We start from the raw sequence: 24461 nt of genomic DNA on the forward strand, positions 1-24461 counted from the left end.
ACCTCACATGCCTCTTGATTTGGGGACTTTAGCTTTTGTCCAGGTTAAAGTAAGTACAATTTAAAGGCATGTCAGTAATTTTTATTAATCATTACAGTACTTTTATGAAATATAATTCGCTTACCATACAGACTACCGTTAGCCATGGAAGGGCTTTTAAAACCCCAAATTCAGTCTCATTCTGGATTTTATCCTTTTTTTTTCCTCCTTGCACAGGCAGTATAGCCTTGCACAAGTTTCTTAACCTCATTTTGCATGATTTTTCTTGTTGGCAAAATGAGGGATTAGGCTATATCCAGGTTAAGTCAATTTAGTAGTGTGAATTCAACTATGAGATGTTGTAAGTAAGAAGTTATTCAAATGCAGTGTTTAAAAGGCTACTGAAAGAGACAGTGAGGATGAGCATATTTAGCCTAGAAAACAGTTTAATTTTACTGATAAAGAACCATGGTGACTCTGCCTAAGTATTATTACTTAATGATCTTAGTCATTGAGCTTGGCAAAGAAATTCTTTGAATGATACAGCTAGTCACTCTTTCTGTAGAAAGATTATGGAGTACTTGTTTAAGTCAAGGGGAGGAACACCCCTCCAGATTCCTTTAGTCTCTTTCTACTACAGACTGACATTATATTAGCTGACATTATATTGCTCTCCACATCAAAGCTGAGGATGCAGAGGAAACAATGGAGTGATTTAGTACCTCAGCATTATACTTAGGGTGGTGAAAAGCAAAATAAAATGTGTATGTTGATTGTTTTTAATGTAAAAATATGGGGGGTGAGGGTGGGGTCTTTTTTAGATTTTGTTTGTTTATTTATTCGACAAAGAGAATGAAGACAAGCAGGGGGAGCAGCAGACTCTCTGGTGAGCAGGGAGCCTGATGTGGGGCTCAGTCCCAGGTCCCCGGGATCATGACTTACGCAGAAGGGAGGCGCTTAACTGACTGAGCCGCCCAGGCACCTCAGAATGCCCTCATCCTTTCCTTTCTATTTCTTGAAACCCTTTCTATACTTTGGGCCCATCACAAACCACACTTCTGTGAAACCTCTTTTTTTTTTTTTTTATCTTTCTAGTTGAGGTATTTTGCTTCTTTGAAACTCTCAATAATCTGTGCTTCTTTTTTGCCATTTGATATATTTAACTTTTTACTGAGGTTACCTGTGCGCACATTCACCTCCTCCTTTCCTCAGCATCCAGCAGGCTATGAAGTCTTTGAGTGCAGAGGCTTGGTTTAGTCTTTGTATCCCCCACAGTGCCTAAAATACAGCCTTACCAGTAGCAGCTACTCAATACACCTCTGTTGTCTATGCTTTAATTAAAATTTCTAAATATTTGGAACCTTTTCAATTAATGTGTAGATGCCAGCTTCCACAATGATCTATAGTTACGATGTTACAATGAAGTGTGGGTCTCTTTTCCTTTTCTGGCGTATATAGGCTCTACTTATATTGATTTTCATGGAATGAGACACAAACAAAGACTAACCCAACTCTTTAGATAGAAGAAAAATCAGGGCGCCTGGGTGGCTCAGTGGGTTAAAGCCTCTGCCTTCAGCTCAGCTCATGATCCCAGGGTCCTGGGATCAAGTCCCACATTGGGCTCTCTGCTCATCAGGGAGCCTGCTTCCCTTCCCCCCCCCCCCCTCTGCCTGCCTCTCTGCCTACTTGTGATCTCTGTCTGTCAAATAAATAAAATAAAATCTTAAAAAAAAAAAAAAGAAGAAGAAGAAGAAGAAAAATCAGAGCTACAAGTCAGGTATTTATCAGTCCTTTAGCTAACAACAGGATAATACTATCTCAGAAAAGAAACTAAGGTTGCCATACCATATCTAGTTTGTTTGTTTGTTTGTCTGTCTGTCAGAGTAAGAGGGGGAGCAACAGGCAGAGGAAGAAGTGGGCTCCCTCTGAGCAAGGAGCCTGATGTGGGACTCAGTCCCAGGATGCTGGGATCATGACTTGAGCCGAAGGCAGACACTTGACTGAACTATCCAGGTATCCCACTGTATGTAGTTTAAAGAAGATTTATCAAGGAACACTTGAGATCTGTTCCTCAGTAAATGGAAAAAAAAAAAAAAAAGTGGGAAGTAAAAGAGGAAAATGTTATTTGAGAACCACTTAAAAAATTTTCTTAAATGTGAACTGAATAAAGAAGCTAAAATTCACATGAGCAGCTTTCTAGACATCCCAATTCACTGACAAGACTTATTCCTAGAATAAAATGTAAAAAGTGAGGGGGGAAAGGCCCACGAATTGTAGAGGATTCTGTAAGCACAATTGTTATAAAACTTATTTTTATAGGGCACCTGGGTGGCTCAGTCAGTTAAGGGTCTGCCTTGGGCTCAGGTCATGATCCCCAGGGTTCTTGAACTGAGCCCCACATCATCAGGCTCCCTGCTCAGTGGGGAGTCTGCTTCTCCCTCTCTTTCTGTCCCTTCCCCCAACTTGAGCATGCTCTCTCGCTGCTCACTCTCTCTCAAATAAATAAAATCTTAAAAAAAAAAAAAAAAAAAAGATGAGGGCATTCTAGGAGGTACCTCTAACATGGACAAAAAAGCAAAAAGAAGGGATTTGGGGAAGAGAATAAAATAACTGGAAAGAAGGGTTGGCAAGTTGGGTCTACCATAGAGATAGATCCTTTCATGGCAGAAAAATGTACTTCAGTGGACAGTGAAAGTCATTTAAGTTTTGAGCAGACTACTAATGTCATGAAACCTGCACTTTAGGAGATTAGTATTGCAGAGAAGTGGAGTCACGTCTGATCCTGGCTTCTACCAGTCCTTCACCAGTCCTTCACAAGCTTCCAACTGCTCTTAAAGAAAAAACCTCTTCTTGTGGCCTACATGGCCCTGAGTAGTACAGCCCCTTCTTCTCTAGCCTCCTCTCATCCCACACTCCCGTGTTCTCTTTCCCAGAACACTGATGACCTTTCAGCCCTTCTCATCACACCCTCACTGTAGGACACTGGTTGTTCCTTCTGTCCAGAATATTCTTCCTTCTGTCCAGAATATTCTTCCTTCCTCTCTTCCTTTGTGAGTTCCCTGACTAGAATAGATATCTTTACAAATAGGCTTTGATAACACCGTGCACTTACCTTTCCTACACTTGTTTTCAGTTTTATACTTAATCGTATGATTACTTGATTAATATCTGCCTCCGTCATTCACTTGAAGATTTTAGGGGCTGGTTCTTTGTCTGATTTTATTCACCCTTATATACCCACTATTTAGCATTGTGCCTAATTATAGATTTATAAAAAATAGCTGACAGTGATTGAGTGAATTAATGTATGAATGAGATTAATTAGGAAACCATCCTTTCTCTGTGTTGACTCCTTCCCTCCTGCCTACAACTGCTTATTTGTCTTTGAAGTTTAAAAAATAAAACAGAAAAACCTATCCTTTGTCCTTAACTTCACAGACCTCCCTTAGACAATCCATCCATTTACTTAGCAAACTTCTTAAAGAACTAGTTTGCTGTCAGTGATTCCAGTGCTTTTCAGTACTCTCTTGCATTCTTATTCTTGCCCACGTTTATGAAAATGATTTCTCAAACTCTCCAGTAGTGATAGTGTAGTTAACCAAAGAGCAATGAGGCAGTGAACTAAAATGATTACGAAGAAAATTAAATGGGAGAGAGAGATGATAAGAGACATTACAACTCCAGAATCTACAAGGTTTAGCAATGTGTGTTGGGGGATGGGGAATAACAAATGATTTCAGAATACAGGCACACTTCATTTGATTATGCTTTACATTGTGCTTTGCGGATAATTACGTTTCTTACACATTTAAGGTTTGTGGCAACCCTACATTGAGCAAGTCTCTCAGCACTATTTTTTTTTTAAGATTTTATTTATTTATTTGACAGACAGAGATCACAAGTAAGCAGAGAGGCAGGCAGAGAGGGAGAAAGGGAAGCAAGCTCCCCGCCAAGCAGAGGATCCTGGGATCATGACCTGAGCTGAAGGCAGAGGCTTTGACCCACTGAGCCACCCAGGCACCCCTCAGCACTATTTTCAAATAACATTTGCTCACTTTGTGTCTCTCTGTCACATTTGGTAATTTTTGCAGTATTTTGAATTTTATTATTATTAATCATCATCAGTGATCACAACTCACTGAAAGCTCAGGTGATAGCATTTTTAAATTATTTCTTAATTAAGGTGGTTTAGACATAGTGCTATTGTACATAATAGACTACAGTACAGTGTAAACAAACTTTTGTATTCATTTGACTTTATTATGGTACTCATTTTACTGCAATGGTCTGGACTAAATCCACTATATCTCTGCAGTATGCCTATATTAAGACAGATGACTGGGAAAATACTGGTGCCTTTATGGAAATGGGTAGGAGGAACTAATTTTAAGAGATGGTACATTTGGTTTAATACCTGCTCTACAAGCACCAAGGCTCTTCCTGTTCAGGAACGGGAAAGGTTCAGGCAGATTATCCACTTGGGTGGTTCCTCACTAGGTATTGAAAATGTGGAATTGGAGCTGAAGAATGGTAAGGAGTCTGCCCACATCCAGTGCCGAGTCAGACCAGCACCCCAATGTGGACCTTGAGTGCCATTGGGAAGACATTAGCCCCAGGGGCCATGATTCAGTTTGCTGGAAGGAAACTTGGGAACATCTGTAAGGAGAGGAATAGGAAGGACCTGAGGAGAAACAGTAAAGGGGGTCATTGTAGATCCTTTGGAGCCAAGAACTAGAACTGACTTGCAAGACCTCTACCAGCTAGGAGTTTCATGAAGATACTCCTTTGCCAAGATCTTGGTGAATAATCTTTCACTGTGTATTTGTGTCTTGGACATTATTTTACTTGTTACCACAATCACGCTTGGCTGGATGATTTTTGTTGAATTTGCATGTTACATCAGCACGTTTCTGGAGTTCACTCCTTCAACTCTGAAGTGGAAAGAGAAGTAACCTATTGAGGAGAGCAAGGCACAACTGAGGACCCAATCTTTGGATAAAGAACTGCAACTAAGAGAACCATGTGGAAGATATGTAGGTATCCCTGAGGAAGGACGCTAGTAGAAATAAGCAAAGATGATCCTGATAAAGTAATGTAGCTCTGAAGCGCACCTGACTAGCTCTATAGTTCCTGTGGTTGCTTTTGTATAAAGTAATTACAAATTATTTTGTCACGTTTTACATAAAAAGTTCATGTACTTTTTTAAAAAAAAATGATAAGGGGGACACCTGGCTGGCTCAATCAAAAGAGCACGTGACTCTTGATCTTGGGTTTGAGCCCCACATTGAGCGGGAAGATTACTAAAAAAGTAAATATTTTTTTTTAAATGGTAAGGAAAATGAGAGACCTAGACTCGAGTGGGCACTGAAATGGTGAGATGGCAGAGGTAGAGGGTATTAAATGCCAAGTCAGTATGAGATAGAACCTGTGGAATAGCTGCATCCATGCCAAGGATGCCTTAGCACTACAAGGAGAGCAGAAAGAGGGAAAGTGGACATTTTTGAACATCGACTATGTACCATCTTGCTAGATTCTTTACATGCATTATTTAATCTGATCTTCACAATATAGTAAGGTCAGTAATGGTGTCCCACTTCCCAGAGGAAGAAACAGACTTTGTCCAAGACTTTGTCCAAGATTACACCTGGGACTCAGACTATCTGACTTCAAAATATGTTTACTTTACTTGGCACAGTATACTTCAGAAAGGTATGTATCCAACCAGAATGTTGCCAAGGAATCCAAAGCAGTTATGAGGTTAAAGAAAGAATAGTAACTACCTTTCTGAGAACCCGGTATTTATCCTCTATTGAAAAAAGATGAGGTCTGAAAAAAGGCTGTGGCTTCAGCAATTAGGTGGTTGTAGGTGACCTTCAAGAAATCAGTTTTTTAGGATGATAGGCATGGAGACTAAATTGCAAGGACTATTGCAATAGACAGTTGTGAAGATACTATACATAGCATATGTTGACCACTCCATATGGTTGGCAGAGGAGGAGAGGGAAGCAATTATAACCTGATATGACATGGTAAATCTTCAGAAGACTTCTCAAGATAGTGGAGGCTTAGGCTTGTTGGTGGCAGGGAGCAAGGAAATGTTAGGTAGAGTACTTGGGAGTACTAAAAAGATACAGGGTAACTGGCAGGATAAGACCCATGAAGAAACTGGGAATGTCATCAAAGGTAAATTTGCCTATTAATTTTTCTTCTCTAACCCTTGTCACCCACCTCTCTTTCCCACTGTTTCCTCCACATGTTTCTCTCTCCTTGCCTTGAATGTATTATTTGCTAACATTTTGCCTTCTTTACTTAATTTCAAAAGTGAATGAACCAAGCCTTGTGTATTTTTCCTTCCAAAAATCCATGTTAGTATTATTGCTTTATTACTGACTCTGATTGATTCTTACCCTGCTCCACTGCAGGTCTTAAGAGAATTAAGTGTAAGACAGCATTTCTAAGCTTAACCTATATACAGCCACTATTTTTCATTCTAGTGACTAACTTTTTTTCATATTCATGATTTTTACCTTCCCTTCCTTCTCATTTTTCATGACCCACAAATCATTCCTAGGGCCATATGCATGTACTTCATACATACATACACACACACTTTTACATGAAAATAAGAGGCTACCCATTCTTCTAGAAATTGCAGTTGGACAATGCATAAACAGTACTAACCCAGGAAAGATATCTACAGTAAGTGAGGTGAATTTGAAACTATTTCCTTACCAAAACATAACCTCCTTCAGCCAAGGGTATTGTCTAGATTACTTTTGTCTCCCTAGTGCCAAACACTCAGTCTGGCACTTAATAAGTAAAATACTCAGTATTTATAGAATAAATCAGGGGCACCTGGGTGGCTTAGTTAAGCATCTACCTTCATTTCAGGTCATGATCCCAGGGTCCTAGGACCCAGCTCCCACAGCGTGCTCCCTGCTCAGCAGGGAGCCTGCTTCTCCCTCTGCCTCTGCCCTTTACCTGCACTCTTTCTCTCTCTCTCTGTTTCAAATAAATAAATAATTTTTAAAAATCGTTTCTTATAGAATAAATCAAGTGAATGGATAGGAACAACTTGGGTCAATTATTGTTGATGTTATGGACTTAAACATAGAATTGGTAGCACAGGTAAAATTGCTTTGCAAAGGAAAAAAAATCGTTGCTTACTATAATGAGTGAAAGGAAGGACAGTGACCTTGTGTCTCTGTAATGATTCATATTTTCCAGGGTGGGTATGGTCTGATAAGGGTGTGACTAGCCTAAAAAGGATCATACTTTTAACCAAATCTGGCATTGCTTTTTTGCAAATAGATTGTTATAAAATCTTTAATAAAATTAATGAAAAACAGTTAAAGCTAGATGTAAATGTGAGATTGTTTTTTAACTCCTGTAATTATAAAATTAGTGACTATTTAAATTTTTTAAAAGTTTCTTTGATTTAAAAACTTGATTCCAAATACTGCTTTTCTCTTACCTTCCTTGGACTTAATCTTTTATCTTCTGTGGACTGATAAAATAGAAGAATTGGTTAAAGAGCAATTAATTACCGAGTGTATATGGTATTGTGCCAAATATTTTATTTATCTGGTGCATCACAGACAGTATTCTGGAGAATTCTTTAAATGTTTTACATGTTGGTATTTGTTCGTTGAATTGGAAGCATTTATCAAATATTAATGCGTCCTAATGGAAAATTTTACTCTAGAGGCAAACTCTTCCTTAACTAGTTTTATGGATGTATTTTATTAACTAGTCTTGCAAAGTTGAATAAAAGTTTTAAGAAGAAAAAATTATTCCCAGGGCGCCTGGGTGGCTCAATGGGTTAAAGCCTCTGCCTTCGGCTCAGATCATGATCCCAGGGTGCTGGGATCGAGCCCCACATCATCGGGCTCTCTGCTCAGCAGGGAGCCTGCTTCTTCCCCTCCCCTCTCTCTGCCTGCCTGTCTGACTACTTGTGATCTCTCTCTGTCAAATAAATAAAAATAAAAATTTTTTTTTTAAATTATTCCATGTGTATTAAGCATTTGTTAAATTCAGAATCCTAATTGCCTAGTGTGTTTTTCCTCTATTCAAACACTTCCGTTTAGATTGTTTATTATAGAGACTTAACACCTCTTCAGTATTCTTCCTGCCACTGACTTTTCTCATTCTTATGTTCTAGTTAACTGTAAAGTCACATAGTTCTTGGAGGCAAAATTCAAATGCTTCTGTTTTACTCCTTGTCTAAATATTTTTACATAGCTTTAGAGAATATTTTAGAATATAATACTGAAAATTCCAGTGGAGCAAAAGTACTTGGGAAACTACTACAAACTGCTTTGTGAACACCTGCAGTTACTGGAAATGAAATCATGTTATAATAACTGAATTACCTGTACTATTTCAGAGTTCCATTTATTTACAGAATTTTCTTTCCATTGAGTTTTTCAGCCCCCACATTATGATATTGTTTGTCATATGGAGGTTTTTAATTATAGTGATTGGCCAACCAGCTACAATGCAAAAATGTTTCCTAAGAATAAAATTGTTACCGGGTTATAACTAGTATTCTTACAGTTTCATTGCAGAGAAAAATGTTCATCTGAAAACTGAGATATACACACCTTTCACATGTTCCTAGTTCCCAAAACTATAAAATTAAATGCCACTAATTCTCTGCAACTAAGGTTATACATTAAGATACATGGTTATGCAGTTGACCCTTGAATATCATGGGGGCTGGGACTCTGACCTCTGACCTCCCCCCTACAGTTAAAAATCCACATGTAACTTTTGACTCTCCCTAAACTTTACTAATAGCCTGCTGTTGACTGGAAGCCTCACCAATAACATAAACAGATGATTAAAATCATTTATATGTTATATGTATATACTGTATATATACTATATTATTAGAATAAAGTAAGTTATCAAGAAAATCATTTGGATGAAAAATATATTACTGTACTATTTTTTTTTTTTAAAGTAGACCCATGTAGTTTAAACCCATGTTGTTCAGGGGTCAACTGTACATTAAAAGTAGAAGTAAAGGAATGCGTGAGTGGCTCAGTTGGTTAAGGGTCCTGGGATCAAGTCCCATGTCAGTCTCCTTATTCAGCAGGGAACCTCCTTCTCCCTCTGCCTGCTGCTGCCCCTGCTTGTGCTCTCTCACACTTGCTCTCTCTGACAAATAACTTTTCTAAATCTTTAAAAATAAATAAATAAAAGGAATTAAGATACATATTCTTTCCCCAAGGGGGGGGGGATGCACATTTGGAAAAAAGAAAAAGTTCTTATATAATTGGAAGGAATATATAAACTCTTATATCTGAGATTGAGATGAGGAAGTAGAGTCAGCAAATGTAGAATTCTCTGTTGAGAAACTTAATCATAAGAGTAGGAAAGAGACTGAACAGTTTGTTTTGAAAAGACACTTAAGCATGTTAAAAGGGTCTGGAGAAGGAGCAGTAAAGAAAAAATAATCTGAAATTGAGAATGAGATGGAGAGGTAGATATATACAATGGAACAGGGTCCCAGGGGAGGCACAACGAAATGGGACCATGGTCACTGTCAGATGGAGTAGCTTGAACAGGAGAGAACTATATCATCTGAGACTTAAAGAAAATAAGTGAAGAATAATGTGGCTATAAATAAATTTGTAAGTAGAAGGGAGAAGTTTTTTTTTATTTTATTATTTTAAAAGGTTTTATTTATTTGACAGAGCGAGAGAGCACATGCAGGGGGAGCAGTAGAGGGAGAGGGAGAAGCAGGCTCCCTGCCAGGGAGCCCAGGGTATTTATTTGACAGAGATCACAAGTAGGCAGACGGGGGGGGGGGGGGGGGAATGGGGGGATGGGGAAGCAGGCTCCCCGCCGAGCAGAGAGCCCAAAGTGGGGCTGGATCCCAGAACCCTGAGATCATGACCTGAGCCAAAGGCAGAGGCTTTAACCCACTGAGCCACCCAGGTGCCCCAAGGGAAAGATTTTTAAATCATGCCTGACAACTTCAGTTTTCCTGAAGTAGGGTATGAGTTGTATTCTAAGAGTAAAGAGATGGTGGTTGGATAGAGAGTGAAAATATTGATAACAGAGTAGTCATTAAAAGGATCTGGACACGGGGCGCCTGGGTGGCTCAGTGGGTTAAGCTGCTGCCTTCGGCTCAGGTCATGATCCCAGGGTCCTGGGATTGAGCCCCGCATCGGGCTCTCTGCTCAGCAGGGAGCCTGCTTCCTCCTCTCTCTCTGCCTGCCTCTCTGCCTGTTTGTGATCTCTCTCTGTCAAATAAATAAATAAAATCTTAAAAAAAAAAAAAGGATCTGGACAAGGCTTTATTCCAGGGCCAGAGAATATTGACAAGTGACCCTGGGAGCCCCAGAAGAGGCCAAAGATCATGGATTTGTAATGGTGATGATCTCCCCTCCACCCAGGGCTCTTCAGCCATCCTGCTATATCCCTATGGAGAAAGCAGGGTTGTAACATTGATCTCAGCTTGTAGTCGTCGTGAATAAGAAAGCAAAGACAAGGAAGCAAGAGATCCAGAGGAGAGCTGGTAAGAGATTAGTTCAAGAAATCAGCACAAATATAACTGGTAAAGGATCATGGAGTTATCTTAGGAAGGAAATTAGTCATCCCAATCAAACATTTCTTGTGTCTCTCTTCCCAAAGTTGTACCTTCAGCTCTGATATTTCTCTTAGGTTGCAGACAAAACTTTATTTTTTGTTGGACATCTCCATTTGGGTATTGCTCAAGCAATTCAAAGTCTCATATCTGAGGTTGAGTTCATCTTTGAAAAGTCCTCTATTTCTTTTGGTGCCATCTCCCTCTTCTAATTACCCAGAGTTTAAAGCCGACTTGTCCTTAATGCTTCTCTTGTGTTTATCCACCCTATCAAGTCAATGCTGAGTCCTGCCTTTGTAACTTCCCTTACCCAGTGGTCTGTCTCCTTTCCCAGTGCTGCTAACTTACATTAGGCTTTCAGGACTTGCCCAGACTGCTGCAGTCAGAGCCTTCCCAAACAGTTCTCCTTGCCAGGTGTCTCTTCCTTCAACTAGTCCATCCTTCTTCCAGCTTTAACAATAATCTCACTAAAGCTTAATCCTGATTAGGCCAGAAACCTCGTGATGCCCCACTTCCTACTATGTCATGTTGCTTGAAATGGAAGGCTTTCTTAAAGTGGTCCCAACCTGCATCTCCAACTTGGTCTCTTGTTTTCTTACATTGTGTCCACTGTTTACCTCTACAGACATCTTTGTTAGCACTCTGAACTGTGTTTAAAATGCCAGTTGCAGGGCACCTTGGTGGCTCAGTTGGTTAAGCAATTGCCTTTGGCTCCAGTCATGATCCTGGAGTCCCAGAATGGAGTCCCAGGACCGAGTCCCACGTCAGGCTCCCTGCTCAGCAGGGAGTCTGCTTCTCCCTCTACCCTCCCCCTCTTGTGCTTTCTCTTGTTCTCTCTCAAATAAATAAATAACATCTTTAAAAAAATAAAATGCCAATTGCCTTTTCATATCTGTCTGTCCTAGCCTGGAGGGCCCAGTTCAAATGTCACTGCCTCCTTAGAAGTGTTCCTTAACCTCTCAGGTAGAAATAATTACTTCCTTGAATAAATTCCTATAGATGAGACTATTCTTTGAGACTCTGCTACCTTCAGTTTTCTTACTTAGCTGTTTATGCAAAGATTTCATTTCCTTTGCTATTTGGTTTCTTTGAAATGTGTAGGTAACAGGTATAACACATAATCAGAACTACTCAAATTTATTCTGTTGAGAAATTTACAGTACAACACTCATTGTACATTGGAATCACATAGGAGGTTTTTAAAAAATATCAATTCCTGACTCAGAGATTTTAATTCATTGGTCCGGTGGACATATGTAGTCTTTAAGTTCCACAAGTGATTGTAATTTGTACAGACAGAATTGAGAACCACTATCCTTAATTCCAGAGCAATTACTAGTGTACCAGAGCTATGCTAAATCAGTTGGCTTAGCTATGTCTGCTAGGATTTGCTTGTTTTAAGACAGTTCTTAGCTTTCTTCTAAAGTCTTCATTGGTTAATGGTGTTGGAAGGTACTTTTTGGCTGTCATAGAGAAAAGATTAATTATGAACAACAGACTTGTCAGTTTTCATTAGCACATTTTATTTTGCAGTCATAGATTTCAGAAATTATTTGAAGAACATATACAAGTGGGCCTTTGAAATCGTAAGGTATACTCAGTTCTCAAAATGAATCAGACATGTGAACTTGTGTGGTAAAGGTGGTTAGAAGTGTGGACTAGTGGGAGTACTTCTGGGTTATTTGCTCATCTCTTACTGACTGTGTGACCTTAAGAAAGTCACATCAGTCACAAAGCCAAACCTTGGAGTTCACACTTACTGCAACTTCACAGAAAGGTTAAAGACCAACAAATTAGTCTCATAAAGGGAAAAAAAAAAAAATCTTTTGACAAACTTGGAAATCACTGAAGCTTCATATGTTTGACTCAGTGGTTGAGATCCTGCCACAAAGGGAACAACTGGGAAAACAACTGGCATTTCTTCAAGGGAAACAAATTCATTTACTCCAATTTAGAAAGCCACCCACCGCCCCTACTAAAGTATCTGAATTCCTTGTCAGTTGTAAAACCGTGTTTACCTTCTACATAAAAACAGCATCAACAGCAGCTTATGAAAGTGCCACGAAGTAGTTACCTGTGCACATGAGCCAGTCCATGTTAATAGGTGGAAAAAGAAAAACTCTTCCTCAGAGTGGCTTTTTTGGTTCTTTCTCTGTGCTCTGGAGTATTTTGTTACTTCAGGGATGAAGCTAGGGGCCACAGATTACACAAATGTTTTTAGAGAATCACTGACAGAGTTGAATATTCTTCTTCATTCTCCCCAGTAAAAAACAGGCAAGATGGAAAAAGAGTTACGTTGAACATGAAATCCTCATTACTTACGTGCTAAGGAGCCCTGAAGTAGATAAAATTCCTTTTCAAAGTTTATAATAGAAAAATATTTTTTAAATCAGAGATAGGCATTTTGCAAAATGTCTTGGGTTTGTGTGAACCCTCAAATTTCTGAAAATAGATGACATTTCGACCCATTGTGTTACATACTGGTCTCTTTTGTGTCAGTTTTGAGTGTGTGTATGTACAGACAGAGGTATTCTGATTGAATCCTTTATCATTTAGCATTTGTTCTTGTAGAGAAGAAGGAGAAATCCCAACTCATTTTTAGAGATAAAATATGGGTGAAGTAACAATTGTTACTGCAGGAAGGAAGGAGTAACAAGACTTCATTGGGAAGCAAGATGCCTTTGTGATAAAGGTGTCCATTTTTAGCACTGTTCTTAGCCACTGTGACCCTGGATAAATCCCTTACCCTGTCCAAAGCCTCAGATACGTCAGCTGTCAGAAGGAAACTTGGTGGATAGATTGAGACTAAATCCCACTTAAGGAAATTAAGTGGTGGAATAGCCTTATAAAAGAAGACTATGCAGGTAAACCTCAGCTTTTAGGGTCTGCACTTAGCCAGGCCATTATTAGAAAAAATACTTCATCTGTCCTAGAAGACTTTTTTCGTTTTGTTTTCTTTGAAGCCCCCCAAGTGTCAGGTATTGTAGTATCTGTTCTGTTTTAATTGCTAAAGTGACAAGCCTAGTGCTGGTGCATGCTGCTTACCTTCTCCTTCCCAGCACTAGCTTTTGAAGGATGAGTGAGTGTTTAAGAATTTCTTTAAAGCCCAGCATTATCTTTTAGCAGCCTCTGCATGTTCATCACCTTTATGCACGGTAATCAGCAGAACAGGTTTCCCTACTGCAACAGAACTCTGTGTGAACCCAGTAATTTCTCAAATCTGATAGGTACAGAAAAGTATGTGGCTTTTCACTTCCTGTCCCTTCCTCCAACCCCAAACCAAAGAGAAGCATGCTTTCTGGTGACATTTATTCACATAGATGTTCTCACAGCTCTTTCTTCTCTTGAGGCTGTGTTAACTTTGAGAGTATCAGTCAGTGTCATTTTACAACAGCCTACCATTTTTTATTCTGTGAGTTTGGAAATCAACAATAAAGACTCAGGAAACTCTAAGAGTTGTTGCTTTTTTTCTAGTTTCGAGGGTAAAGTTGAAGGATATCTATGCTATATCGTTTCAGGCAAGTGCCTACGTGATCTTCACACATATCACCCATATTATTCAGGAAAGGGTAATTTGGACTGGACTGATTTCTGGTGTTCCAGAAGCCACAGTATGTATTCTTCAGGAGGAATGAGTGCAATGAGCAAAGCAGTAGGGACCACAATAGGGAAGGCCATATAAAAATCTGGCTTCATGACTGACTATGATCACACTGCAGGACATGTCATCCACTTGCTCGCTACACCACGGCTCTCTTTCTATAGCTTTCACAGTTGATGGGGTACACACTGCACACACACTTACAGGTGACTCCGCAGACGTAAGTGTTTGTACAGCTCTGAAACCTTGGATATAATACGGGGGTTTTTTAACTGCCACTTTTTAATTAGAAATCTCTCCTTGTTTCAGCTGTCAAACTGTGAAAGTCCTCTCACTACTGTGCATAATTCCTGTTAACCAGATGTTTGATAGCTCAGTCATAACAAATGGAAGGTACTTGTCCTAACCTGACTGGCATTCTCTCCTTCTGAGGTGAAGCATGTGTGGAGCAGTCTGCTAAATAATAGTCTTATCAATAAGATGCACTTGGCTTTTTGCTTTTGTTGTCATACCATTTACCATATGGTAAAGAACCAGTTATATAAGGCTCCTTGCCTTTTCAGAGTAGAGATTTGACTCCGCGGAGTTTTAATGAGAAGTTTCCTTTCTTATGTGTGATTTCTACATTGCAAGGAATTAGGTCGTTTTTTTTTTCTAATTATAATCTCCAGCATACAGGTTGTGGGAAGCCATATTTGTAGTGTCACCTCCAGAGGTTTTTATTCTTATTTAAAAGCACTTGAAAGAAATAATTGAAACATAAAAGTCTTTTGTTTTTACTCATGCCCAATCACATTTTCTGTTAATTATTGTAAAGGTATTTCCTACATAAAGCACATAAATACCAACTGGAGTGTATTACTGTTTATTCAAGTAGAAGTAGTTTTCGGAGCTTTATTTTTTGTTTATTGTGGCTTTCTTTAGTATTCAGAATTAACAAGTTTCAGGACTAAAATAGAGGCTTGAGTCCCTTTCAGTATGTAATAGCATGGGAGTTCCTTAATGAAAAAGTTAAAGTGTACAGATAAGGAGTTAAGAAGAAAGGAGGAGTCTCGGAGTCAGTTAAACAAAAAAAGGGGGGAGGAGGGTGTTTGAGAAGATCCTGAGATAGTACATCAGAGATAGCACAGACTTGAAAGATTTTATTTTGTGGTATCTTTCTGTGAGGTGGGAAGTATGTTATTGTTTTGAAGTAATTAATTAGAACAATATATGTATTGGGGGGGGCAGTACATTTTAGGAAAAGGAGAACCTTGAAGGGGGTTTAGGAAAGAATACCAATCTGAATAAGGAGCAGTCAGATGGCATTTATGAGGAAAGATTAAAGGACTTGAAATTAACTGAGAACTGTTTTCAAGAATATGAAGGAAAAATTTTAAAAGCCTGCCCCACAAAAAGTTCCATGACGGAGAAAATAAAACTCTGAAAGAGACGTTTAGTTTATATAGAAGGAACAATGGCTAGAATTTCAAGTTTGTTATCCATTGCAACATGCTATACACAGAAGTGTAGAATCTCCCTCCTTCAAGATCATTGAGGTAGTTATTTGCAATCTTGTGTAAAGGGACCAAATCACTACACTAAGGATCGAGTCTGTTTTCTTAGATCATAAAAATCTTTTCTTTGTATTTATGTTTTTATTGAAGTTTAGTTGACATACAATGTTAAGTTAGTTTCAATTGTACAACATAGTGATTCAGCAGCTCTATACATTGCTATCCTCACCACAATTGTAGCTCCCATCTGTTAACCACACTATGCCTATTACAACACCGGGAACTATATTCCCTGTGTTGTACTTTTTATCCCTATGGCTGACCTATTGTATCCCACTTGCCCTCACCCCTCCCCTCTGGCAACCGTCAGTTTGTTCTCTGTCTTTATGGCTCTGTTTCTGCTTTTTTGAGTCTTTGGGTTTTGTTTTGTTTTTTTAAAGATTTATTTATTTATTTGATGCAGAGAGAGCAAGCAAGCACAAACAGGGGGAGTGGCAGACAGAGGGACTGGGAGAAGCAGGCTCCGTACAGAGCAGGGAGCCAGACACAGGGCTCTATCTCAGGACCCTGGGATCATGACCTAAGTTGAAGGCAGATGCTTAACCAGCTCAGCCACCCAGGCACCCCTGTTTTGTGTTTTTGATTCCCAAATATAAGTGAAATCACACAGTACTTATTTTTCTCTTTTTCTTCTTAGCTCAAGGTCTTCTAGATCTATCCATGTTGTTGCAGATGTCAAGCTCTCATTTTTTTATGGCCGAGGAATAATCCATTGTGCATGTGTGTATATAAATACATACCCAATTTTATTATCTGTTAGTGGACCCTTGGGTTGCTTCCCGATCTTACCTTAGCTATTATAAATAATGGTGTGGTAAACCTACAAGAACATATCTCTTTTTGAAATAGTGTTTTTTTTTCCTTTGGGTAAATACCCAGTAGTGGAATTACTGGATTATATGGAATTTCTATTTTTTGTTTTTTAAGAACTTCCATACTGTTTTCCCCAGTGGCTGTAACCAATTTACATTCCACCAAACAGTTCGTGAGGGTTCCTTTTTCTCCACATCCTCACCAGTGCTTGTCATTTTTGTCTTTTTGATTTGAGCTAATCTGACAGGTGTAAGGTAGTATCTTTTTGTAGTTTAGATTCGTATTTCCTTGATGATTTTGATGTTGAGCATCTTTTCATCTGCCTGTTGGCCATCTGTAGTTCTTCATAAGGATTTGTCTTTAGGTCCTCTGCCCATATGTAAACCAGATTGTTTTGTTTTTGTTGTTGAGTTGTATAAGTTCTTCATATGTTTTGAATATTAACCTTTTATCAGTATAACATAATAATATAACCTTTGCATAATATAATATAACCTTTGCAAATATCTTCTCCCATTCAGTAGATTGCCTTTTAGATTTTTGCATCCATGTTCATCAGACATACTGGCCTGTACATTTCTTTTTATTTACTGTCTTTGTCTAGTTTTGGTAGTGGGGTAAAGCTGGCTTCATAGAATGAATTTGGGAGTTTTCTTTCTTCCTGTTTTTGGAATCATTTGAAATGAGTACTTGGGGCGCCTGGGTGGTTCAGTGGGTTGGGCTGCTGCCTTCAGCTCGGGTCATGATCTCAGGGTCCTGGGATCGAGCCCCCATCGGGCTCTCTGCTCCGCAGGGAGCCTGCTTCCCTCTCTCTTTCTCTCTCTCTGCCTCCCTCACTTGTGATCTCTGTCTGTCAAATAAATAAATAAAATCTTAAAAAAAAAAAAAAGAAAGAAAAGAAAAAATGAAATGAGTACTTACTAACTCTTATTTAAATGTTTGTAGAATTCACCTGTAAAGCTACCTAGTCCTGGACTTTTGTTACTGGGAGATTTCTGATTACTCCATTTAGTTTAGTTACTAATAATTAGTGTGTTCACATTTTGAATTTCTTCCACTTTTTTGGAAGATTGTATATTTCTAGAAAATTATCCATTTCTTCAAGGTTGTCTCATTTATTGGCATATAATTCTTCATACCAGCTTCTTAAAATCCTTTGTATTTCCATGTTGTCCATTTTTTTCATTCATTCCTGATTTTACTTATTTGAGTCATTTTTCTTTTGATGAATCTGGCTGGAGGATTATCAATTTTATTTATTTTTTCATAGATGCATGTCTTAGTTTCCATTGATTATTTTTTCCTTTTTTTTTTTTTTTTTAAATTCTCAATTTCATTTAATCCTGCTCTGGTCTTTATTTATTGTCTCCTTCCTTCTACTAATTCTGGGCTTCATTTAGTTTTCTTTTCCTAATTCTTTTAGGGCTAAGGTTTGATTGTTTGAGATTTTTCTTGTGTCTTGGTAGCCCTGTATCACTGTAAACTTCCCTCTTAGAACTGCTTTTGTTGCATTCCAAAGACTTTGGACCATTGTGTTTTCATTTCCATTCATCTCCCTGCATTTTTTAATTTCCTCTTTGATTTCTTGGTTGACCTGTTTGTTGTTTAGGAGCCTGTTGTTTATCCTCCCCTATGTTTGTGGTCTTTCCAGACTTTTTTTTTCTGGTATTTGAGTCCTGGTTTCATAGGATTGTGGTTGGAAAAGATGCTTGATATAACTGAAATCTTTAATTAACTTATTGAGATTCACTTTATGGCTTAACATGTGATCTGTTCTGGAGAGTGTTCTGTGTGCACTTGGAAAGAATATATATTCAGCTGCTTTGGAATGAAATATTCTAGGTATATCTCTTAAGTCCATCTGGTCTAATATATCATTCCAAGCCACTGTTTCCTTATTGATTTTCTGTCTGGATGATTTACCCATTGCTGTAAGTGTAATTTTAAAGTCCTCCGCTGTTACTGTATTACTGTTATTTTCTCCCTTTATGTCTGTTAATATTTGCTTTATTTAGGTGTTCCTGTGTTGGGTGCATAGACATCTACCATTGTTATATCCTTTAGTTGGATTGATCCCTTTATCACCATGTAATCCCCTTTGTCTCTTACTACAGTAAGAGACTTTGTCTTAAAGTCTCTTTTGTATAGGTATTCCTTTCTTGGCTTTTTTTTTTTTTTTTGCACTTTCATTTGCATTTTTCCATCCCTTTCAATCTGTTTGTGTCTTTTGATCAGAGAGAGGTGTCTCCTGTAGGCAGCATAATAGATGGGGTTTTTTAATCCAATCAGTCACCCTGTGTCTTTTGATTGGAGCATTAGAACATATACATTTAAAGTTGATAGGTATGGACTTACTGCCATTTTGTTAATTGTTTTCTGGTGGTTTTTATAGTTCTTCTCTGTCCATTCTTTTAAATCTCTTCCCTTGTGATTGATGGCTTTCTTTAGTTTCAGGCTTGGATTCCTTTAAATTTCTGTGAATCTTTTAAAGGATTTAGGTTTGTGGTTACCGTGAGGTTCATATATAACATCCTAATTATATAGTGATTTGTATTAACTTGATGGTTGCTTAAGTTCAAACTCACTCTGAAAGCACTGCATTTTTCCTGTTCATGTTTTATGTATATGTCATATTTTACATCTTTTTTACTTTCTGAGTCCCTTAATTTAAATATAATTGATTTTACGTTTTTAAAAAAATTATAATTCCAGTATAGTTAATATGCATTGTTTTATCAGTTTCAGGTATATAATAATAGCAATTCAGCAATTCCATACATTACTCAATGCTCATCACAGTAAATGTACTCTTAATCTCCCTCATCTATTTTACCTGCGTCCCCTCTGGTAACCTTTGTTCTTTGTTCTTAACAGTTAAGATTCTATTTTGGGGGGCTGTCTCTTTTTTCCTCCCCTTTGTTCTTTTGTTTTCTTTATTAAATACTATGTATGAGTGAAATCATATGGTAGTTGTCTTTCTCTGACTGGCTTATTTTGCTTGGCACTAAACTCTAGATCCATCCATGTTGATGTAAATGGCAGGATTTCATTTTTACAGGTGAGTAATATTCTACTGTGTGTGTGTACCACATTTTCTTTATCCATTCATCTATAGATGGACACTTGGGATGCTCCCATATCTTGGTTATTGTAAATAATGCTGCAGTAAACATAAGGGTGTATGTATCCCTTCAAATTAGTGTTTTCATAATCTTTGGGTAAGTACTAGTAGTGCAATTACTGGATCATAGGGTAGTTGTAGTTCTATTTTTAAGTTTTTGAGGAACCTCCATACTGTTTTCCACAGTGGCTACACCAGTTTGCATTCCCACTAAGAGCACACAAGGGATCCTTTTTCTTCACATCTTCATCAGAACTTTTTTGAGCTTTTTATTTTAGCCATCTGCCAAGTGTGAGATGATATCTCATTGTGGTTATTTGCATTTCCCTGATGAGTGATGTTGAGCATCTTTTCATAGGTCTGTTGGTCATCTAAATGTCTTTTTTAGAGAAATGTCTGCTGATTTTATTACATTTGTCTTCTAATATTCATACTAGCTTCTTCAGTGATTGACCTATTAACTTTATGTTTACTTATGAGGTTTTTTCTTTTCATAATTTCCTAATTATGACTTATCTTTTTTTGCTTAGAGAAGTCTTTTTAACATTTCTTGTAACGCTGGTTTAGTGGTGGTAAACTCTTTAACTTTTGTCTGGGAGACTATAATTCTGAATACCCTTGCTAGTTGGAATATTATTGGTTATAGGTTTTTCCTTTCAGCCCTTTGACTATATCCTACCACTTCCTTCTGGCTTGCAAAAATTCTACTGAAAAATCAGCTCATAGCTTCATGGGGTTTTCCTTACACGTAACCAGATGCTTTTCTGTTGCTACTTTTAAGATACTTTATCTTTACTCTGACATTTTAGTTATCAAGTGGCTCGGTGTAGATATCCTTGGGTTCATCTTGTTGGGGCCTCTCTGTGCCTCCTGGACCTAGATGTCTGTCTCTTTCCCCAAGTTAGGGAAATTTTTAGCTATTATTTCTTCAAATTTTCTGCCCTCTTCCTTTTTCTGGGACCTCTATCAAGTGAATGTTAATACACTCAATGTTGTCCTAAGGATCTCTTAACCTATGCTCATTTTTAAAAATCCTTTCAGGATTTTGCACTTCAGCTTAGACCCTTTTCATCACCCTGTTTTCTACAATGCTGATCCTTTCTGCTGTATCTTCTCATCTACTGTTGATTCCCTGTAGTATATTTTTCATTTCAGTTACTTTATTCTTCAACTGGTTGGTTCTTTATACTTTTTTATCTTTGTTGAAGTTCTGAGTTTATCCACTCAAGTCCAGTAAGCATCTTTATGACTATTACTTTGAGTTCTTTATCATGTAGATTACTAGGCTCTCTTTATTTTTCTGAAATTTTGCTTTCTTCTTTTGAAGCCTATTCCTCTATCTCATTTTGTTTAATTTTCTGTGTTTATGTAAATTACACAGAACAGCTATTTCTCTTAGACTTGAGGTAATGACCATGTGTAGGAATATGTACAATGTAGACTGTTCCTGTGACTTTAGCTGAATCCGTAACAGGTGTAGGCTGGGAATCCTGGTGTGTCCTAGCCATGAAGCATCCTGATGGGATGGCTGGAGCCAAAGTGGGCAGCAGGCAGTGGAAGTGGGGCATCCTGGCAAGGTGGAAGGAGCTGAAGCATAACCAGGTGGTCCTTGGATACTGCATGCAGGGGGCACTATGCCAGAACAGCTGGAACCAAAGTGGCACTGGGCTAGGAGTTACAGGGTGCTCCGTGTAGAGTGCACCTTGATGGGACAGCAGGAGCTGAAGTAGGTTGGGCCCGGAGATCCCAAGGCACTCCATGCAGGGAGTACCCTGACAGGATGGCTGGAGCTAAGACAGATGCCATCCAGGAGGGCTCAGGGCTCTCCGCACTTGGGGCACCCTGGCAGGTCACTTGCTGCTGAAGCAGGTTTGGGTTGGGAGGCCCTGGGCCACTCGGTACAGTTGGTAAACTGGTGAGTCATCTAGAGCTGAAGTGAAACAGGTACGGGCCTAGGATGCCACATGGTGATTAGGCCTGTGTTACTTGGCAAGACAGGTGGAGCTATAGTGGGTGCTGTCTAGGGGTGGTTCATTGTGTACTGCACTGGGGCTACCTTAGGAAGACCGCTTGAGCTCTAGCAGGTATGGGTTGGAGGGCCACCTGTAGGGGCAGCTGGTTTTGGTGGAGTAGGGGGCTTGGCTTACCAGGGAGGTGGCTAGGATACCCAGACCCTGCTTTTATCTTCTATGAAGGGGAGGAGGGGAACCATGGCCCTCACCAGCATCTTAGATACTAGTGTGTGCAAGCAGCCCCCTGGCCTTTTGGAAGATACCCTAGGGCTCATTCCATTATCTCCAGTTGTTCTTTTAATCTACAGCCTTTTTTCCTGTGCAGCAAGGCAGCTGGGGCTAGTGTGGTCTAAGGCACTGAGGCTCACTGAAGCAGCAGCCAGCTTGGATTCCTGTACCCTGCTCCTGTCTGTTGTCAGGGTAGACAGAAAATAAAAACAGTGATGCTGGCCAGTACCTGGGACCCAGGGAGAGTGTTTGAGCAGCTCCCTGCCATTTTTCAGATGCCCTGTAGCTGGTTCCTTTATATTTTAGGTGCCCTTTAAAGTGCATCTTTTTCTTCTGTGCCACAAGGGCTGAGCTGTACTTCTGGTCCCTTGGTACTTATTATCTTCCCCACTGCACTTGGCAAGATTGGGGGGGGCGTGGATTCCTGTTAACTATGTCTCCATCTCTCCAACCTTTCTCTGCATGGTCCCTTGATTCCTGTTCAGTCAGTCCTCAGTTCTACAGGGGGAATTGCTCAACATGTAGGTGTAGATTCACTGTGTTGTGGAGGAGGTGAGCTGAGGGTCTAAGTCAATGTGTTGCCTCCTTCTTCTTTATAAACGAAACTTTAGGTGTCTATGAACACATAATGAAGCTATAATAGAAAAATTTTAACCTTATAAGTTTGCTAGAGAAGTATCACTGTTCTTAAAATACTTTATAACCCTGGCACTTGATAGAATGATTCTTAAAAGCTGTTTCTTAATCCTCTCATTTTCTATTCTCATATGGGCACATAGGTTGAGAAATCTAGTTATAACTATTTACTTATAATTTGAGGATTAAATTTTTTTTTTAAAGATTTTATTTATTTCTTTGGCAGAGACAGATCACAAGTAGGCAGAGAGAGAGGAGGAAGCAGGCTCCCTGCTGAGCAGAGAGCCCGATACGGGGCTCGATCTCAAGACCCTGAGATCATGACCTGAGCCGAAGGCAGAGGCTTTAACCCACTGAGCCACCCAGGCACCCCTTGAGGGTTAAATTTTAAAACCTACTAATGGCACTTTGAGAGGTAACTGAGACTTTGTTTTCATAAAAGAACCAAATACTAGTCTCTTTGAAAGTCAGCGGGCGCCTGTGTGGCTCAGTGGGTTAAAGCCTCTGCCTTCAGCTCGAGTCATGGTCCCGAGGTCCTGGGATCGAGCCCCAGGTTGGGCTCTCTGCTCAGAGGGGAGCCTGCTTCCCTCTCTCTCTGCTTGCCCCTCTGCCTACTTGTGATTTCTGTCAAGTAAATAAATAAAATCTAAAAAAAAAAAAAAAAAAAAGTCAGAAATTGTTTTGGATGTGCCACTGACTTCTTGGTTTTATTTTAGCTTTAGTTATCCAGTCCTCAGTAACTTTGGTCTTATTGCGGGGAAAGAGCAACTATATTTGTGTGAGAAATGCCAGAGTTGACGTCTGGGTTCCACCTTCACTATAGGAAGATGCCTCAGGAAAAGCTGGCCACAAATGCCTAAGTTTGCCCAAGTGCCCAGATTGGGCTTGGCATTGGAAAGCTTGTGTTATCCTGTTGCCTAATGACCTTTGGAGAATACCTGCAGATAAAGCCCATTAAAATGTCAAAACCTGGTATTGCATTCTCCAACTGTAAAGAAATACAAGAGAGGTGGGGAAGCAATACACTACAGTGGATTTCCCATGTAGAACTCTGGATTTCACTGGGCTGTTGGAGTCACCTAGTCTCCAGTTCTTACTAAGATACCTTGAGGGATAGAGAACTTACCACCTCCTCCAAGTCCCAGCTATCTTTAGACAATGTGACAAATATTTCCTTTTACTTCTGCTTTCTATATAAGATGGCTGAGCAAGAAAGCAATTTCTGAAAAAGTAACATCTCCTCTCCCACACTTACTACCGTGGAGTTGCTCTACTCTGATTCCTGGAGTCAGAGGTTTATTTTATTTATATTTGATGTGCCTGGTGGCAGTGACCAGTGTTAAGAAAGTGCCTGGAGGACCTTCGTGGTAAGTATTATTTGAGGACAAAAGAATTTTCTCCCCAAAAGCTTTCCAGAAATATAACTTGCAAAGGCTCTGTGAAGCATGTTCTCTGGAGATTATACATAACCTATACTACTTATTATATGTAGTTATATATACAGTCTATGGAAAGTAATGGTCTTAATCTTTGATTAGTAAGCATGACTTTTAAAAAGTTGAATAATGTCATTTCATTGAAAATTACTTTTGAGAATATTATATGCAATCAATTGTGAGGGTATTTACTGGAAGTGACTTGGGAAAGAAGCTGAGTGTTCTTTAAAAGATTGTATTAAGGGGGCGCCTGGGTGGCTCAGTGGGTTAAGCCTCTGCCTTCGGCTCAGGTCATGATCCCAGGGTCCTGGGATCGAGTCCCGCATCGGGCTCTCTGCTCAGCGGGGAGCCTGCTTCCTCCTCTCTCTGCCTACTTGTGATCTCTGTCTGTCCAATGAATAAATAAAAAAAAATAAAAAAAATAAAAAAAAATAAAAAAAAAAATAAAAAAATAAAAAAATAAAAAAAAAAAAAAGATTGTA

The 24461-nt window shown here is 39.1% G+C and overlaps 1 protein-coding gene across 4 annotated transcripts in view; it reads left to right on the forward strand.

The window, feature by feature from the left end:
- RPAP2 (RNA polymerase II associated protein 2) overlaps positions 1 to 24461 on the forward strand; it is an 83262-nt gene that overhangs the window by 54638 nt on the left and 4163 nt on the right. The window lies entirely within an intron of this gene.

Source organism: Mustela putorius, unplaced genomic scaffold (assembly GCF_011764305.1).
Source record: "Mustela putorius furo isolate JIRA1106 unplaced genomic scaffold, ASM1176430v1.1 tig00003853_pilon_pilon_pilon, whole genome shotgun sequence".
Taxonomy (NCBI): Eukaryota; Metazoa; Chordata; class Mammalia; order Carnivora; family Mustelidae; genus Mustela; species Mustela putorius.